This window comes from Schistocerca cancellata, chromosome 7, assembly GCF_023864275.1.
Source record: "Schistocerca cancellata isolate TAMUIC-IGC-003103 chromosome 7, iqSchCanc2.1, whole genome shotgun sequence".
Classification (NCBI taxonomy): Eukaryota; Metazoa; Arthropoda; class Insecta; order Orthoptera; family Acrididae; genus Schistocerca; species Schistocerca cancellata.
Window position 1 is genome coordinate 510,589,221 of NC_064632.1, and position 19,822 is coordinate 510,609,042.

At 42.2% G+C, this 19,822-nt stretch overlaps 1 protein-coding gene across 1 annotated transcript in view; it reads left to right on the forward strand.

The window, feature by feature from the left end:
• The window catches only part of LOC126092873 (cytochrome P450 4C1-like), a 155,682-nt gene that overhangs the window by 86,220 nt on the left and 49,640 nt on the right, over positions 1–19,822 (forward strand). The gene's annotated exons all lie outside the window — the stretch shown is intronic.

Below are 19,822 nucleotides of genomic sequence, written 5' to 3' on the forward strand. Positions count from 1 at the left end.
TCCTTAAAAGTACCTCTTTAGGTCTACATGGGGAAATAATCCTTTTATTCTTCCAGAATCCGGATATGCTAATAAATACGCACCAGGTTTCGGTATATAAACTATTATATATGGACCTGTATAAATTAGATTCCATTTTCTGATGGTGTTCTTCAACCTTGATAACTTGATGTGTCTTCTTAAAAGAATTTTTTGTCCGATGATGAAAGTCTGAATCCGTTTGATGTTTCTGTCATGGATTTCCTTTCGCTGTCTTGCTTTCTCCGTAATATTAATGAGAACATTGCGAATTTTTTCTTCCCATGACATTTTGGTGTCCTCGAGTTTAGGCAAGTTATCTACCCAAAAGTTTCTTTCGTTATCTCTGAACATCAGTTCATTCGGGGTAACGTTTGTAGAACTATGAGGTAAATTATTATAAATCTGCTCAAACTCGGTCAAATAGTTTATCCAGGTAGTTTGTTTATCATGACAGTACGTTCTCATGAATCTGTTTAGTTCTCGAAAAACCCGTTCAATTAAATTCCCTTGTGGATGATAGCAAGATGTAAATATGTGTTTTATTCCTAGTTGTGATACTAATTTTCTCCATAAATATCCAGTAAATATCTTCGCATTGTCAGAGATTATAGATTTTGGAATCCCTGCATGAGGAATGTAGTCATTTACAAACTTTACTGCGGCAGCTCTTGCAGTTGCTGATTTTATAGGATATAGTTTAACATATTTTGTAAACACATCACAGAATCATATAATGTACTTAACACCACCTCTGGCTCTAGGAAGTGGTCCACAAATATCACATGATATAAGTGATCTTGGTGCTTCAGGTATTATTGAGTGAAGCGCAATTTTATTTCCCTTGTTGTCCGGCTTAGCCTTTTGACAGAGAATACATTTCTGTATGACTTTGTGCACTTTTCGCCTTATATTTGGGAAGTAACAATAATATCAAATCTTATTAGCACACTTTACAACACCAACATGACCCCCAGGTCAAATGTGTAAACCAAATTAATCGTTCTTCATATTCTTCGGGTACGCAGACACACCACTTTCGATTCTCAGCCTTCCCAGATTTAAAAAATAAAATATTATTCACAAGCCGGTAGTATTCCAAATTGACCATAGGATTTTGTTGATTGAATTGTCGTATTATAGCATTCCATCGTCGATCCTTCTTCTGAAGCTGAGCCATTGTCTTACATAAATGAATATAATATAACTTGTAATTATTTTCTTGAAGAAGAAGCACTGGAAATTCTGCCTTGTTATTTACATCCAGTTCAGGTGTTATTCCTTCTGGAGATCTTGACAACGCGTCAGCTATAATATTTTCTTTTGCGGCTACATGAATAATTTGAAACTGATATTCTTGCAGCGCCAGCGTCCACCTTGACAAGCGAGGATGCAGCAACTTACAAGTTTGTAAAAAGGCGAGTGATTGGTGGTCACAATAAACGGCTATCCTTGAGCCATATACATAATAATTAAACCTTTTCAAAGACCAAATAACTGCTAAAGCTTCCAATTCCGTAGTGGTATATGCTCTTTCACAGGCGGATAAAACTCTGCTAGCAAATGCAATTGGACAAAAGGTTTTTATACCATCGATGTACCTAATTTGAAATAAACAAGATCCTAATCCCACATCTGATGAATCAGTGGCTAAACAGAATCCGACATTCATATCAGGGTGGTATAATAACGGAGCATTTATCAGTTGATCCTTAATTTCACAAAAAGCCTTTTCACAATCATTAGACCATTGCCATGGTACATCTTTCCTCAGGAGCCGATTTAGTGCTTCAGAGTTCATTGCTTGAGTTTTAATAAATCGACGAAAAAATGAAGCCAAGCCTATAAAGCCTTTCAGTTGTCTTCTGTTTCTTGGAGTTGGAAAATTTTTTATCGCACTAATCTTCGCTTCTGTTGGAAGAATGCCTTTTGCATTAATCATATGTCCTAAGAATTTAATTCTCTGTAGAGAAAATTTGGATTTTTTTAGATTTGCATTTATACCAGTTTGTTTGAACACAACAAAAATCCTCCTAATAAGTTGTACATGTTCCTCCCAAGTTTTAGAGGCAATTAATAGATCGTCCACAAAAATTGTTATTCGACTACGTAGTTCTGGTCCTAGGGCATAGTCCAACGCAGAAATAAAAACTCCAGAGCTGATATTGAGACCAAACGGAACGACCTTGAACTGATAGCTTCTCCCTCCATATACACTCCTGGAAATTGAAATAGGAACACCGTGAATTCATTGTCCCAGGAAGGGGAAACTTTATTGACACATTCCTGGGGTCAGATACATCACATGATCACACTGACAGAACCACAGGCACATAGACACAGGCAACAGAGAATGCACAATGTCGGCACTAGTACAGTGTATATCCACCTTTCGCAGCAATGCAGGCTGCTATTCTCCCATGGAGACGATCGTAGAGATGCTGGATGTAGTCCTGTGGAACGGCTTGCCATGCCATTTCCACCTGGCGCCTCAGTTGGACCAGCGTTCGTGCTGGACGTGCAGACCGCGTGAGACGACGCTTCATCCAGTCCCAAACATGCTCAATGGGGGACAGATCCGGAGGTCTTGCTGGCCAGGGTAGTTGACTTACACCTTCTAGAGCACGTTGGGTGGCACGGGATACATGCGGACGTGCATTGTCCTGTTGGAACAGCAAGTTCCCTTGCCGGTCTAGGAATGGTAGAACGATGGGTTCGATGACGGTTTGGATGTACCGTGCACTATTCAGTGTCCCCTCGACGATCACCAGTGGTGTACGGCCAGTGTAGGAGATCGCTCCCCACACCATGATGCCGGGTGTTGGCCCTGTGTGCCTCGGTCGTATGCAGTCCTGATTGTGGCGCTCACCTGCACGGCGCCAAACACGCATACGACCATCATTGGCACCAAGGCAGAAGCGACTCTCATCGCTGAAGACGAAACGTCTCCATTCGTCCCTCCATTCACGCCTGTCGCGACACCACTGGAGGCGGGCTGCATGATGTTGGGGCGTGAGCGGAAGACGGCCTAACGGTGTGCGGGACCGTAGCCCAGCTTCATGGAGACGGTTGCGAATGGTCCTCGCCGATACCCCAGGAGCAACAGTGTCCCTAATTTGCTGGGAAGTGGCAGTGCGGTCCCCTACGGCACTGCGTAGGATCCTACGGTCTTGGCGTGCATCCGTGCGTCGCTGCGGTCCGGTCCCAGGTCGACGGGCACGTGCACCTTCCGCCGACCACTGGCGACAACATCGATGTACTGTGGAGACCTCACGCCCCACGTGTTGAGCAATTCGGCGGTACGTCCACCCGGCCTCCCGCATGCCCACTATACGCCCTCGCTCAAAGTCCGTCAACTGCACATACGGTTCACGTCCACGCTGTCGCGGCATGCTACCAGTGTTAAAGACTGCGATGGAGCTCCGTATGCCACGGAAAACTGGCTGACACTGACGGCGGCGGTGCACAAATGCTGCGCAGCTAGCGCCATTCGACGGCCAACACCGCGGTTCCTGGTGTGTCCGCTGTGCCGTGCGTGTGATCGTTGCTTGTACAGCCCTCTCGCAGTGTCCGGAGAAAGTATGGTAGGTCTGACACACCGGTGTCAATGTGTTCTTTTTTCCATTTCCAGGAGTGTATAAAAGCAGTATATTTTCTTGAGTCCTTGTCTAACTCGACTTGCCAGAACGAACTTCTCAAATCAATACTGGTTAAATAGGATACATCTTGAAATTTCTGTATTAACTCATCGATGTTCTCCGGATGTGTGCGCACAGGTACTATAATTTTGTTAATTTCCCTTTCATCTAATACCATTCGAACTTTTCCTCCTTGCTTTGGTACAACAAGCAACGGAGAACAATATGGGCTGTTCGACGGTTCAATAAGATTCCAGTTTAACATTGTTTGTGTCTCTTCCTGAACTGGTTGTTTTAATCGCCAGGGAATGGGATAGTGTGTGCGGCAAAATGTCTTATGGGGCGTAATCTGTAATGTACAAACATATTCACTAATAATTCCGGGCTTTTCATCGAAAACTGACTCATATTCTGTTAATATATTGAATAATTGTTTCCTCTGACTATCCGTTAGGCAATCTGACTCAGCAATCTTCTGTTCGACTGTTTGTCTGAAATCCTCTTCTTGAATTGACTTGATCGGTAGTCGGCACATATTATTATTTTCAGCACAAATCAACGGCACAGCAGCACCACGGAAATATCGCTCATACACTGCCTCCTTTCTCAGTAAGATCAGTGTAACAAATTGATCTTCGATTTTAAAATGCACCTTTCCTTCTACCAAGTCCAACTTGCAATTGCAGGCTTGCAAAGTTCCAATGCCAAGAATACAATCTACGAACAACTTTTCCACTACAAGGAATGTGCATTGTTTAGCTACATTTCCCAATTTTATCTCTATAAGCGTTTGTATCTTGACGTTCCGGGATTTTGCTCCCACTGCACCTATAACTCGGCAATTTTGTACTGGTAGGACAGGGATTTTCTTAATTTTACTAATTCTGAGAAACGAAGTTCCGGATACTACGTCTGTAGATGAAGCTGTGTCCAATACAACATTGGTTAAAATTCCTCCCACTTCTGTGATGATCTCAGACACAGGAACCCTTTTATCTTCGACTACACGGGCCTCTAAGTCTCTCGTCAATTCATCTGTCATTAATTCGCCTTCATTATATCTCAACATTGCCACGGAATTAATTTCGTTTAAAACAGGTTTGCCCCTTTTGTATTCCCCGGCCGACTTTACGGAGCATAAAGCGGCCCTCTTCAGTTTAAATGTCTATTATTATTTCCTCTTGAATCATCTACTACTTCTGTTATGACTGGTTGTTGTTGATGACTGGTTGTGTTATTTGCTTCAAATCGAGGGTCAGAATTTCTGGAATTTCTGTTCGCATTATTATTATTTGAAGACTGCTGGTTCTGATAATCTCTTGGATTTCCAAACATTGGGTTGTATCTGCGACCTGTTCGATTGCCTCTGAATCTGCCCCTCGCAGCACAGTTATTGAAATTTCCATTTCCGTTGCAATTGTTTCCGTTGAATCTCTGACTATTCCTAGCATAATAATTATTAAATCCGTTTCCGTTCCGGTTTGCGTTTGGCGCCTCAATCGCTCTCCTCTGCATAACCGGTTGTCTTGGCCGATGTTCATCTTCCTCGATCATATCTACAGTGTCAAGCGTAGTCATGAAAGAGTCAAGGTCATGCTCATTAATATACAGCATTCTATTTCTGATGCTGGCCGGAAGTCGAGATTTTAATATGCCAATCACGTCTTGTAGAGGCATAGGCTTATCCCAATACCGCGATTTGTTTATATATTGCTCAAAGTATTTCTTTAAAGACCCACGTGAAAAGGAAAAAGGTTCCGGGTATAATACCTCCTGCCTTAAACGTTCTTGTACTCCTTCAGACCAGTATTTGGATAAAAATGCTTGTTCAAAATCTTCGTATGTGTCCCAAGTTGATATCATATCAGATGCCCATATAGCTCCTGACCCCTGAATATAACCGGTCACGAAACTAACCTTTTTCCACTCACTCCAATTTTTTTGCAATACTCCCCTGAATATAACCGGTCACGAAACTAACCTTTTTCCACTCACTCCAATTTTTTTGCAATACTCCCCTAAAACTTCTTATAAACACTACGGGATGAACATTTTTCTTGTATGGGTTGTAGGTCTGGAATTGACGTTGTTTCAGCATTTTCTCCTCAGTATTGCTTTTACAATTACAGGCATTATGACTACCCTCATAGTGTTGTGATTGATGTTGATTGCAAAAACGAACGTGTGCATTACTGTCCCTGTCTGTACTTGGTCGGGTAAATAATGTATCTTCATTGATAGATCTTGTTATGGGTTCATTTTTTGCGTGGAACACAAGTCTTCTCGAGATAGATTTAGAGATCTCTCAACGTTTTCTTCCATTGTTTAAGTTCTTCGCCTAGTTGTTCCTTCCTTTTCGAAAACCTTTATTAAATAAATTTTCTTCAGAACTCTCGGTCATAGATTGTTTGAGTTCTTCGTCAAGTTGTTCTTTCCTTTACGGAAGCCTTTATTAAATAAATTTTGCCTTTCTAAACTTAACTGCGAGAATTTTCCCGCGAGAATGTTTACCTTATGATCAACCTCGTCTTGTCTCTCCTTTATGTTATTTATGGATTTATCCAAATTTTGGATGTCCTTCGGGATCTTGTCTTGTGATTGTCTCAAATCCTGCATATCTGCTGACATCTCATTTACTTGTTGCTTTAACTCATCTTGAACTTCAACTAATACCGGAATTACCGCGATAGAACATTGCATCCTTGTGCTTGAACTATCTGTGGGATTGACTTGACCTGCTCTTTAATAGTATCAAGCTTAGTAGCAACATACTCAGTTAGCTCTAGGCGTAACTTCTTCGCATTTTCGTTACGCTGCTGAGTGACTTGCTCAATTTGAGCAGCTAATTTTAATTCTGTCTTTTCATTCTGAATTTTCAGTTCTTCCGCAGTTTTACTTAATTTATCATCAAGTTTCTGGAAACTCTCTACTAATTTATTATTTAATTCCGCTCCTGGACTTTCACTTGATTGGCTGCTAATTGTTCATTCATTTCCCTTTTAATTTCTATTTGCGCTTTAGTTAATTCCCTTTTAGTCTCTATTTGCGCTTTAGTTAATTCCCTTTTAGTCTCTATTTGCGCTTTAGTTAAGTCTGTCACATTTTTGGCTAACAGTGTTAACTGCTGCATGAGTACAGTCAATGGGTTTATTTCGTCCTGCTCAGATGGCATCGAAACACTTAAGCTTTGTTGTGGGGCCTGACAAATGCTGCCGCTAGGCACTACTTCAGTTAAGCTTGCGTCTAATGTTTCACTAACCTCAGAAACAGATGAGGGCTGTTGTGACTCGCTCTGCTGTTGCATTGCCATTTTATAAGCCACCCAAGTAAGAACCATTAATACACAGAACAACAAATATATAAAGTCACTCGCATCTGAGTTAATAATGTCACTGACCTAAACTTTGCATAATACTCACTTATAATAAACACTTCCTATCTAAAGTTCAACCCAATCAATTTGATTCAAACCGATAGACATTTAAATAGTTATTATAAATTTCTATCTACAAAAATTTAATTGTATATTGTCTGGCCTGAACGACGTTCTCGTAGGTTGTGGCGAAATTGTGACTTCTGGAACAGGCCTCGTCTTCTCTTCTCTCGTGCACATGCAACATAAAATTCACACAATGTTTAAGTAATGCTCAAAAATGAGTCCTGTCACGGTCGCCAAATTTAATATATTTTGTGTGGGATCTAAAATTTAAAAACCTCTCTCACACCGGCCTGATTTAGCTTCACTGATCAGGATAGTAAAAACATGCGAATATTAAGGGAATTTTCATTCACAAAGCAGGCTTATCACATTCACACAGTTCAATACTGTTCTATCCTGATTAAATTGAGCTTAAATTCCATAAGGCAGTGAAGCCATTTCGAAGTCTCGGTGTGACGAAAATTGTCAGTCGATCTCCTGAAAACATTTGTAATAATTATTAACTTCCGGTGATCACATGGGGAAGACCGGAGATCTGCTTGTAAGACCGTGTTAGCCTATTTATTTGAAGTAACTGGATATCTTGAGCATACAAAACGGCAGGTTCGTCCAGTGTAAATCAAACGTTCCCACTGATCCCGTGCAACACAGCGTAGTAAGCAGACACTGTCAATAATAATCAGTTAAATAATACGCGAACACACTTACTTTAGTTTAGTTCATGTATTAAATTCCTTCTCATACAGAATCTCATCAAGATGGCGACTAGCCCAACAATACATACATATACATCCTTCTTTCACGACTAATCGGCAAGAAGTCCCCTATTCTTTTCGTAAGAGAAAGCATAGATAGCAGAGAAGCTATTCCATGGAGTAAATGGACGCTCCAAGGAATAATTGGGCTTGAAACTACTTTGCATTGATAGTCGGTAAGATAAGAAGAGATATTTCGAGATATGTACTGAGTTATATAATTTATAAAATTTCTGAAAATATCGCGGAGAGACCGCTGCAAGAGACATTACACAGGGACTGGTGACATCAGCAGTTTGGTCCCTTAGGAATTCACACTTATTTTGACAAATGAGCAGAAACACTCGAGATGGTAACGGTGTATGGAACGACATCACTGGAGACAGGAATGGGATCAGATTGTGTCTTCGGACGAACACAGGTTCTGTTTGTTTGAAAATGATGGCGACGTTTTGTTTCGCTGCAGACAGGGGAGCAGCATTTCAGTGACTGAATTCGCACAACACATTCAGCATGAGCTCAAGGCCTTAGGGTGTGGGGTGTTTTTGGATACAGCCGCAAATCACAGTTGTTGCGTGTGCAAGGCACTATGACCTGTGTGGGCTACGTGAATGACATCCTGCAACCCCTAGCCATATCCTTTCTGTACAACGCCCCAGAATCCATTTTACAGCATGCAAACTCACGACCACATGTTGCTGCACGAAAACGAGGCTTCTTGGTGTCACAGGATGTCAGCCTTTTATCGTGAGCCGCCAGATCACCAGACTTTTCGCCAATCGAAAATGAGTGGGATACGGTGGAATGACAGGTGCAGCACTGTGACCCGATGCCAACCACGACAGATGAACTTTGGAACCAGGTGAATGCGATACGTATGACTATACCACAGGACGCCATTCGCGGTTTACACGCGTTGATGGCATAACCTGTGGAACAAGTTATAATGGCCTGTGATGGACTCTGTGCCTACTAGGAAACAGGATGCATGCTGAACCAAACTGACTGAAATGCTAATACTTTCCGCAGAACGTAGTAATGAACATGACCTGTGGATATGAACGTCCTATCTCCACTCGTTCTAGGTGGTCTGTTCTTTATTTACAAATGAAATGGTCGTATGGCATTGATGGCCGGGAGTTCCCACCTGGGGTAGTTTGGCCGCCGAGTAGCAAGACTTTCCAGTTGACGCTACACTGGACAGCTTGCGTGTCGATCATAATGAAACGATAATGAGGATAACACAACACCCTCTCTCCAAGCGGAGAAAATCGCCTGTTGGGCCGGAAATCGAACCCGTGCCCTCTACATGGCAGTTAAACGCGTCGATAACTCAGCTAAGGATGCGAACTATTTACATAGACTACAGACAGAACAATATGTGTAGCATATGGACAAGGGAATAAATGTATGTTTTAACAGAGGCAACGTTCGAAATTTGTGTGGGACCCTTTTGGCAAACAAACTGCGTGGCTTGCGAACCAGATACAACCGACAGCAGGCACTGGAGAGTGCTGAGGGGGCAAATCACGTTACCCCGCACGTCCCATGTGGCACTGCCACTGTTTCTCATGCCGTTGGATTTCTCGTCTATTCCCAGGTCAAGAACGGTTGATGTAAGACAATATATTGCTACGTTAACACATATACACCGCAGGGCTCCTTACTGTGTGTCATGAAGCCCTTCCGTCTCATTTTCTTGTTCCTTTCGCAAATGGTGGGTTGGAGCAACGACTGTCTGTAAACTCCTCTCATTTTATCGTCGTAATTATTTCGAGCGACGTGTGTGGAAGGAAGTAGTGTTTCCGACCCTTCTTCGAACGTACTCTCTCGGAAATTCGACAGAACGGCCGGCCGGTGTGGCCGTGCGGTTCTAGGCGCTTCAGTCTGGAACCGCGTGACCGCTACGGTCGCAGGTTCGAATCCTGCCTCGAGCATGGATGTGTGTGATGTCCTTAGATTAGTTAGGTTTAAGTAGTTCTAAGTTCTAGGGGACTGATGACCACAGATGTTAAGTCCCATAGTGCTCGGAGCCATTTTTTTCGACAGAATGTTTCTCCGTGATACACAACGCCTCATTCGTTTCGTGTGCCACTGGACTTGGTTGGGTATCTCCATAAAGCTCTCATGTTTACTATACCATCCCGTGACGAAACTAGTCTTCTCTCTTTAGTCCAATACGTTTTGTGGATGAATTGCATTTACTTTAGCTTCTTCGAATGAATTTCAGCCTGACATTTGCTTTTCCTACAGTCACATTTGTGTGATCATTTGACTTGAGATCTCTATGAACAGTGCTCCTAGGCATTTTACAGTTTCAACAGTTCTCGGGTATCCGACCGGGTAGCGTCGTAATTTCTCCACAATATTTCGGCAGACGTACACGCTGCCATCTTTAGGTGGTTCCTGACGAATGCTGTGTTCTTCCTCTCGGCTCCCTATATATACTAGCCGTTACCCCTTCCACCGTTCCCCTCCTGGTGTCTTTGGTTCGGCCGGTGGTGGGGGAAGCGGCGCCTGGGTCTGAACTGGGGTCTGCAATCTCCCTGCTGCCTCCGCCGGGGACGGTCCTCGAGCTCTGGGACCGCATCTTTCTCTCTAGGCTGAGTGCAGGGTTCCAAGCTTGACTAAGTTGAAGGCCGCTGTCTTTATTAATTAGATCGTCTTGTAGTCAGATTTCGATGGCCTCTTTAGTAACGCAGTCTCAGAAGTAGGAGGATTGACAGAGTATTTTTGTTTTTTCATAGTCCATAGTATGGCCAGTCTTTATACAATGGTCAGCCACGGCTGATTTCGTGGCCTGGCGTAATTCAGTATGGCGCTTGTGTTCGCGGCACCTCTCTTCTACAGTGCGGACTGTCTCACCAATGTATGATTTTCCGCACTGACAAGGAATTTGATAAACGCCTGGTTTTCGAAGGCCTAGGTCATCTTTCACTGAACCCAGTAGAGTCAATCTTTTTGCAGGGGGTCGGAATACACATCTCACATTGTGTTTCCCCAGTATTCTGCCGATTTTTCTTGAGGTGTTTCCGGAATGTTCTTCTGTTTCTTCTTCTTGTTTCCCTGGCGCAGTCTGTCTGAGTGCGTGTCTTATTGGCTTCTGGTTGTACCGATTTTTCCGAAATTTTGTCTCAAGGTGCTGCAGTTCTGCTGGAAGGTACTCCTGATCGCCGATTGATCGTGCCCTGCGAACAAGTGTGTGCAAAATGCGTTCACGCTGGGAGTTGTGGTGGCAACTGAAGGCATTTAGGTACAAATCGGTGTGTGTAGGTTTTCTGTATACACTGTGTCCCAGCTTGCCGTCAGGTTTCCGTTTCACCAGGACGTCAAGAAACTGTAGGGCACCATCCTGCTCCACCTCCATCGTGAACTGTATGTTGGGGTGCAGCGAGTTGAGGTGTTCGAGAAATTCATTTAAGCTGTCCCGTCCATGTGACCAAACAACGAAAGTGTCATCCACGTAGCGGAAGAAACAAGTTGGTTTTTGTTTGGCTTGTTCTAGTGCCTTCTCCTCGAAATTCTCCATAAAAAAGTTGGCTACAACCGGTGAAAGCGGGCATCCTATGGCGACGCCATCTGTGTGTTCATAATAATTTCCGTCGAACAGGAAGTATGTTGAGGTGAGCACGAACTCGAAGAGCCTTGTTAGGTTGTTGTCGAATTTCTTGCTTTTCAGATCGACGGACTCTTTCAGTGGTACCCTAGTGAAGAGGGACACTACCTCGAGGCTCACTAACAAGTCGTTATCCTAGAGACGAAGTTCTTGTATACGTTGCACAAAGTGGATGGAATTGCGGATGTGGTGTTCACATTTTCCCACAAGTGGACTAAGGAGACCCGTTAGGTGTTGAGCCAATTCATAGGTTGCTGCTCCTAGTATATTTAGGGTGCCGAGTGGAACAGCACAGCATTCGTCAGGAATCACCTGAAGATGGCAGCGTGTACGTCTGCCGAAATATTGTGGAGAAATTACGACGCTACCCGGTCGGATACCCGAGAACTGTTCACATTGGAAATACGCCGGGACAACTTCAGATCGCATTTACAGTTGTTACTCTTCCCAGTGACTTTTTGCCAATCGCTTAACCGAACGGTAATGCCCCCTTCGCCTACTTATCCGCAATATATCTTGACGGAAAAAAGAACCGCAGCACCATGGTGTAATTCAAAATTAACGAAAGTTGGTAGGCGTGTTTCTCCATTTGAAACATTTCGTCTACTCAGATTTCGCACCAATCGCATAACAGTGGTGCTAGTGGCAGAGCTATGTGGATACAAATAGGGTTTGACTTAAATACACGCTGTAACTGAAGTGAGATTTTGTTACGTTTGAGACAGGATTTAATGAGTCGATGTTAATCAAGAATGCCTTTAAGACGACGAAGACGCTATTATTAACACCCCACTGAGTTTGAACCAGGTCGTGCAACAGAGCTACGGCATGCTGGATGTTGTCAGCAGGAGCACTCTCGTGGTTACCCCTCGCGCCGTGACTGCAAAGTTGTACGTCAATCTGGTCATTCGACATGTTGTGCTGTCGTTTGTGATCAGCATTCCAGTGCGTATTTTCCAACAGGATAACGCTCGCTCATATACGACTGTTGTGACCCAGAGTGCTCTACAGAGTGTCGACATGTTGCAGTGGCGATCAACAGATCTGTCTCACAAGGGGAGGTCGCCAATCGGGACACGCCCAATTCGCCCAAACTGCGTGTGTAGAAGAAGGTGGGTCTCCACATCACGTGCTTAAATATTTCGCCTGAGTGGGCCTTAGGAAAGGACCAAATGCTCTCGAAAGTTTTTCTGATAGCACTATATATACATCTTATTCAGCACTCTATTTGTCATTAAAGGATATTACTGTAGGACTGAAGGACGTAGGAGGATTGTCAGTGACCATCCCTTTTCTTTATAAATTGAAAAAGCGTAGGAATAAGCACTGGTGAAGTTTGCTTTGGAATCTTCATCAAACGTTACGAGATTATCAGTCACTTTTTGTTGGGTTGCCATGTTTGATTTTGGTGCGACGATACGCAACAGCTCCACGAATCGTTGCGAACTGACAATAGAAGCACAGTCTAATACGTACAGTCGCGACACTCACTAGTGAGAAATTCATTACCGTCTGATAGCTGACGCGACGCTTGCGATTCCAGCGCTCAAATGGTTCAAATGGCTCTGATCACTATGGAACTGAACTTCTGAGGTCATCAGTCCCATAGAACTTAGAACTACTTAAACCTAACTAACCTAAGGACATCACACACATCCATGCCCGAGGCAGCATTCGAACCTGCGACCGTAGCGGCCACGCGGTTCCAGACTTTTAGCACCTAGAACCACTCGGCCACCCCAGCCGGCTCCGGCGGTCAACTAGGGTAACGTCTGTTAGCGTCATATACATAATAATAATAATATTTTATTTTCTAACCTTTTTGTACGTCATTTACGATATGATTGTTTAATACACTCCTGGAAATGGAAAAAAGAACACATTGATACCGGTGTGTCAGACCCACCATACTTGCTCCGGACACTGCGAGAGGGCTGTACAAGCAATGATCACACGCACGGCACAGCGGACACACCAGGAACCGCGGTGTTGGCCGTCGAATGGCGCTAGCTGCGCAGCATTTGTGCACCGCCGCCGTCAGTGTCAGCCAGTTTGCCGTGGTATACGGAGCTCCATCGCAGTCTTTAACACTGGTAGCATGCCGCGACAGCGTGGACGTGAACCGTATGTGCAGTTGACGGACTTTGAGCGAGGGTGTATAGTGGGCATGCGAGAGGCCGGGTGGACGTACCGCCGAATTGCTCAACACGTGGGGCGTGAGGTCTCCACAGTACATCGATGTTGTCGCCAGTGGTCGGCGGAAGGTGCACGTGCCCGTCGACCTGGGACCGGACCGCAGCGACGCACGGATGCACGCCAAGACCGTAGGATCGTACGCAGTGCCGTAGGGGACCGCACCGCCACTTCCCAGCAAATTAGGGACACTGTTGCTCCTGGGGTATCGGCGAGGACCATTCGCAACCGTCTCCATGAAGCTGGGCTACGGTCCCGCACACCGTTAGGCCGTCTACCGCTCACGCCCCAACATCGTGCAGCCCGCCTCTAGTGGTGTCGCGACAGGCGTGAATGGAGGGACGAATGGAGACGTGTCGTCTTCAGCGATGAGAGTCGCTTCTGCCTTGGTGCCAATGATGGTCGTATGCGTGTTTGGCGCCGTGCAGGTGAGCGCCACAATCAGGACTGCATACGACCGAGGCACACACCCGGCATCATGGTGTGGCGAGCTATCTCCTACACTGGCCGTACACCACTGGTGATCGTCGAGGGGACACTGAATAGTGCACGGTACATCCAAACCGTCATCGAACCCATCGTTCTACCATTCCTAGACCGACAAGGGAACTTGCTGTTCCAACAGGACAATGCACGTCCGCATGTATCCCGTGCCACCCAACGTGCTCTAGAAGGTGTAAGTCAACTACCCTGGCCAGCAATATCTCCGGATCTGTCCCCTATTGAGCATGTTTGGGACTGGATGAAGCGTCGTCTCACGCGGTCTGCACGTCCAGCACGAACGCTGGTCCAACTGAGGCGCCAGGTGGATATGGCATGGCAAGCCGTTCCACAGGACTACATCCAGCATCTTTACGATCGTCTCCATGGGAGAATAGCAGCCTGCATTGCTGCGAAAGGTGGATATACACTGTACTAGTGCCGACATTGTGCATGCTCTGTTGGCTGTGTCTATGTGCCTGTGGTTCTGTCAGTGTGATCATGTGATGTATCTGACCCCAGGAATGTGTCAATAAAGTTTCCCCTTCCTGGAACAATGAATTCACGGTGTTCTTATTTCAATTTCCAGGAGAGTATTTTATTCGAAAGCTTGAATTTATTTAGGTTCTACGGTAAATAGTTGAACAATCTGAAGAAACGAAATAAAATAACAATGAGAAAAAATCTAGTATTGATCTCAGGTCGCCTGTTTCGAAAGCAATGGTCTTGACTATTACGCTACGCCGTTAATGAGAAACAGAACGCTGAATAAGGTATATTGTGATATCGGAAAAACTTTCGAGAGCATTTTCTCCTTTCCTAAGGCCCACTCAGGCGAAATATTTAAGGCACGTGCTGTGGAGACCCACCTCCTTCTACACACGCAATTTGGGCGAAATGGGCGTGTCCCGACTGGCGACCTCCTCTTGTAAGTCGAGCACGTATGGGACGTTATTTGACAACTCCAGCGTTATCCACCAACAGCATTACCTTCCCTGTATTATGCGACCAAGTGCAACAGACATGGGACTCTGTCCTACAAACTGACATCTGGCACCTGTACAACACAATCCATGTTTGCATTCGACATTTTGGTGGTCACACCTGTTATTAATGTACCAACATTTCACATGGCTTATCTCGCTCTTACATTAACCTGTTATACCGCAATATTTGTCACCTGAATATGTTACCCAGATAAGTGTATTCCCGAAATTTCATTGCTTTACAGTAATCACTTTTTAGTATTACGATTTTTTAGGTGCCATTGTACTGCATTTACATTACATGTGTTCATGGTCAACTCCAATTTCCCAACGAACTTCTTACGTTCGAATTCATAATAACTGACCAGTGTTGTATGTGTCTGGTACGACGACCACAAGTTTGGTTAACGTACTGTCTAGCTCGTTATTTGGTGCATCACGTGTTTTCATTTTCAGCGTACAGTTGCGTGAAGTATACGGGACTGCGGTTCCTTGTCTCTCGCAGAGTATAGCCAGATTATGCGTGAAAGTAGGTCCTCACTACATTAGGAATGGTTGACGTCTTACACATATCTGTGCTGAGAGTATTTACATATTTGTGGTATGTGTTGACCTACCCACATATAAGTGTTAAATTTCACGTTTGTCGAAGAAACTGACTTTTATAAGGTTTGACGACAATTTAGGATCTATAACACCTCATTTACGTGCACACCAGCCTTTATGGTAAACCTCTTTGTCCTCCAATGAGAATTTGAGCCTCACTTTAGCAATAATATATTTGCTGGTCATGGGGTTGCAATAGGTTGTTGTAGTTTATGTACAGGCTATATTTAGGCCTAAGCATATGAGGCTCCATTTCATTTTCAAAGTATATGAGGCATGAACAACAATGGTTTACAACGTATCACAGCGATATAGAGGAAGTCGAGACGAACAGTTGTGGCCTATCAAGTAGGGAAAATATCGCAAATTGGCCTTCAATAACCACTTAAGCTGCAGTGCATGCACGGTGCTCGAGATTTTCGATAGGATATTTCCTCACCATCTGCACACAAAGCATTGTTTCAAGAGATAAGGTGAATGGGACCTTTTTTTTTAGGAAATGTAATCTAGTTTAATTTTGTACCTGGGTATTTTTTCTAGCTATTCATGAAATACGTCCAAAGTGGCCTTAAGACGCATCTATACCCCTCCTTCAGGCTCACAGGTCAGACTTTTCAATATGTGATTTTTACTACACAGTATATTGTGCAATGCAATGAATAATGCGTGGTACAGTTAATTGTGCTGATGTGGCCTATCTGAATGGGAGGACAGTAGTTTATCCTTTTCTGAATGACTCCAATTGTCCATGCTGAAGTTAATTATATTCCCATGCACACATTTCACTGTTATGACATTAATTTTAAATTTGATTACTTCATGTAATTATGACTAGACCTTTCCATAAACGTAATTTTGACTGACAACTGCCTGAATGTGGCGGATTGATTCTCATAAATTGGCAGTATCGTTAATAAAGGGCATGTGGCAAATATGGAAGTTTACTTACAGCATGTAACACATGCCATAAACGTGTCACACTATGTAAAACCTTGTATGAATACGATTATAAAACACCTCGCGATATGACCTTGGGGTTGATTTACTGTTGATTCTGATGAGAATTATCCTAACATTGTACTCTTCCTAGTAATTCGCTTTCTTCCCTACCACCACATTCGCGATGAACGTGAGTATATCATGCTTTGCCGCTCCTGATTCTGTCCTATATTCATCTGACTTGAGATCTTTACGATCTTTCCATTTCATTTCACCGAGTCCTTCTCTATCTAGATCAGTTTCCAGGTTCCCTACCATTTTTTGTTTTCTGGAAGCTCACACTCAGTCTTGTAGAATGTTACTTGTTCATTGGTTTTCAGTGCTTTCTTGATTATCAAATCTCTCTACAGTCCAATCCTACACATGCTAATATGGGAATAAATTTATATTTGTTTCCAGTTGAGAGATCATAATGATTTTTTTTTCAACTAAAGGAACGGCAGCTAGTGTGCCCCCCTTAAGCAAAAGTCGTACAAAAATTTTGTTGTTGGTTTGAAATAAGATACAGCTGCATAAAACTTTTGCTTGAAGATTTATTTCAGTGTAAAACGTGAAAAAAAAAGATTTCTAACAACAACAACACACAGTAAGAACAGATTTTGTAAAACTTACAATTCGATATGTTAAGAAGTGGGGGATATTATGAGCCATACAAAAAATGTAGGTTATTAAATAAAAAAAGATATTTTTGTGCTTCACAAACAAAATTAGTCTTTTCAGTTATCAAAGAGAGAAGATAATGAAAAAAACAGTTGGTTAAAATGCCTTTCCACTTGTGGTCGAATCAACCTGAGACAGCGCATTTAACTTGTGGACTCAGGATTATTCTTAAGAGAGTTCTGCATAGTTCTTCATAATGGTTTCATACAAACTTCTACCTGCTAATTTCTTTTCTCTGTTATATCCTTGAACCTGTACATTAGCTTATGACACTAACCAAAATCTCTGAAGTATGTTACAAGATTTTCCTCCTAATGTTCTTCAGATGCTGATTTGAAGAACCTCAACTGCGCTGTCATAGATGTCTGCTGAGTATCTACAGTAATCTAAAACTCCTTTGCAGTACAGCTGAAACGATCGACAGCATCCCTTTCGGTCATTTCGGCTCCCAAAACACCTGAAACTGCATGCATCATTGCATTCTTGGACCACTTCCCTCAGCCTTTATTGGCACACATTTTCTTGAACCTTGACATCATACCCTAAAAACGAAAAAAAAGTTACTTATGTTGTCACACCATTCGACTTAGGAGTGGTCCATACTACCCGATTGCCAGTTCATATTAAAACATGGCATAAAGAGAAACAGACTTGAGTGAGCAGAATATAATTATTACTATACAATCTTCATTACACTGCTTAAATATTCATAACAGTACAACAGTATTACTTCTTACATCAAAAAGTATGAATTGATGTTGGAAAGAATATTGTTCACGAACTTGACAGTCTAAAAGAAGTAAAATTTCCTTGTCACACAAACTCAACAGTTGCATCACACAAGTTCTAGCAAATGGCAGAGTGATGTCTGCACTTTATTCCAAGCAGTGTATGAGTCCACTGTTCTGTGGGAAACACGAGAAACGACTAATGGCTCATACTACTTGCCAGTCCACACTAATTGCCATTCAGCGACATGCTACAGTATAATGGAAAGAGATATAGGATCTAGCTAGCTTTCCTATAGGAGAAATCCGAGGTGAAAGATGTAGATGCAGATGACTGAAAATAGTAAAATATTGTAGTAGTAATTGTGGAAAAGTAATCATGTAATCAAAACTGACGACTGATGAAATCAAACTGCTATGAAATTGAAAAACCGAATAACTACAAAAATCGTTATTTCTGCATTTCTAATTTTCTACTTGTGGTGTTATAGACTTATTGGCAGAGCCTTTACAGGAACTGATATATGGATGTAGATTTATAAAAATTAAAAATAAAAATTATTACATAGCTTAAAATAAGTTGGAAAAGATAGTTGGAAAAAGAGAGAAAGCTAGTTGTATACAAAAGTGACCATTGACGATTTTAAAATAGTTAAGTGTGATATTTTCAGAGAGTTGATAAACACTGAATCAATAAAATAATATGTCAAACAATAAATATACTTAATTTAACCATTATCGAAACACAGTGTGATACATACAGAGAGATATTAGATTGATTTATATAAAAAATTGTAATATGCATTTTGGGGCAATGCAAACCATGTGATAAACAAGATATTACAGAGCTCAGATACATTTTTCTGAATGTAAACCTTTTGTTTAGAACTCTTTTCTGAAGTGTAACATTAATTAACATTTGTACATTAAAAATAAAATAAAGTGAAGACAAACATAACGCAAATATTGTAAGTTATAACTATTAGAAACAAGTATATTGCAGAAGTTTTAAGTCAATAGACACTCTAACAAAAACTATAAACTGCTTTTTAAATTTTTTCACAAAATCCATTGTTTATTATTACTTCAGCCAGTCAAGATGAGTTTGTCTGAAGGATGGAACTTACAACAAAGGGAGCATAAGAAATCAATATGTTACTACATTAGTTTAGAAAATCTGTTACACAAAACAGAAGCTTACAATCAGTTCGTTTAAAAAAAAAAAAAAAAAAAACATATTCAGATGAGTTTTATGTAACAATGGCTTAGTTATTATATTTATTTCATTATAACAGTTTACTGGCAAATTTTAATGAAATATGTTGTAACTAACGTACTTTAGGAAAGTTTTACACTTGAGTTTCTCTTGGTTGTATACATACAAAAACATCGAAGTTGTATATATGTAGCAGTCTCACTAGTTTCAGTAAATTTGTATACCCACGTACAGACATGTGTTTGATGTAAATATTATTTGTTATGTTTGTGACTGGAGCATTGACTAGAAAAATTTACAGAAACTCATGAACCAACAACCACAACTAACTCAAAGCAATAATTATTTACAACAATTGTACATTATGTGACATTCTGCAGAAAGATTCCTGTAGGCTATACTGAATATGGTTACATATAAAAAAGTAGATAATACAGTCAAATGCATAATTATAGGTATATTACACAAGTATGAAAAACTTTGTTTGA